The sequence below is a fragment of the Octodon degus genome, unplaced genomic scaffold (assembly GCF_000260255.1).
Source record: "Octodon degus isolate 3935 unplaced genomic scaffold, OctDeg1.0 scaffold00570, whole genome shotgun sequence".
Lineage (NCBI taxonomy): Eukaryota > Metazoa > Chordata > Mammalia > Rodentia > Octodontidae > Octodon > Octodon degus.
This window is the reverse complement of record NW_004525146.1, coordinates 63641-64889: the sequence shown is the minus strand read 5'-3', so window position 1 is coordinate 64889 and position 1249 is coordinate 63641.

Sequence of the window (1249 nt, the reverse complement as noted above, 5' to 3'; positions counted from 1 at the left end):
AGCACTTAGGAAGAGTTCCTACACAGTCTGGTATTTTTTAATACCAATCATAACCAGGTTATAGCTATTGCAATATTACAAAGCTTCTAGTTTAAGTTTTTATGCTGTAGAGACCATATTAAGAGTTGAATTGCTAAAAAGATTAGAAATCCCTATTTTAGAGTCTTCACTGACTTGAAAAGAAAGGTTAAATAGTCCAGTGCTCCTTTTAATATGCATCCAGAAAAAAGTTAAATATTTTGGTGGTCAGTTAGACAAATCATTCAGAAGTACTTTCAACAATCATGTACTCAGCCTCATAGTTAATGCTAAATGCGGTAACTGGAGGCTAACTTGGCTTTTTAGAAAACTACAAGATTAGCAATGCAAAGATAAATTAAATGACATTGTTGTACTTAAAAGGGAAGGATTAGGAAAAAGTACAAAACCAGTCTTTGCTTATGCTACAAAAATTTAGAAAAAGCTTCACCTTGATGCTTTTTTGTTTCTACCACTCAGTGTCCTTTCCTCTACCTACTCATGAGCTACACTACTGATGCCCCCATTGCCTTCTCATGTTTTCTCCTGTCCTTGCATCCTTGCAAAAGACACCCAATGAGGATCAACAGTTATATAGCAAAATATTGGTTCATAAAATAAAATCCTCATTGAAGTTAAAAAATTAAGAAAGTAAACTACCAATGACATATTGTTTAGATGTAGATGTCAGCATACTGAGTTAATCAAGGTGAAAAATTTTCACATTAACTCCTATTTTCAAAAATCTGGTGGAAATTCTTAGTACAATGTGCGCAGTCATCCTGTATATATACTTGCATATTTTTCCCCAGATATTTTTCCTTATTTCTCATTTTTTTAAATATTTTTCCATAATTTTATTGAGACACAAATAGCAATGAGACAGTTTCAAACCAAATCGGTAGGACAGTTTCAATAGTTAACACATTGCATACATTCTTCCTAGTGGTTAATTGCTGTACATGATGCAGACATGATATCCTATTTACAAACACTATTAGAACAAATCCCCCTATTCATTAAGAGTGTATAACTATATATCTATCCTAATCAATTTGAATACACTGATACAAAATGGATATTCATCTATATCCTCTTTTTTTGTTTAGTTCCTTTATTTGAACATTATAGTTGTGTTAACTCAGCAAAATATTCTAAAAGAGTCCAGTAGTCCATAATAGTGTTGGGTCTTCCACTTCACTGGCAATGTCAGAAATTGTTGACGTGAGTC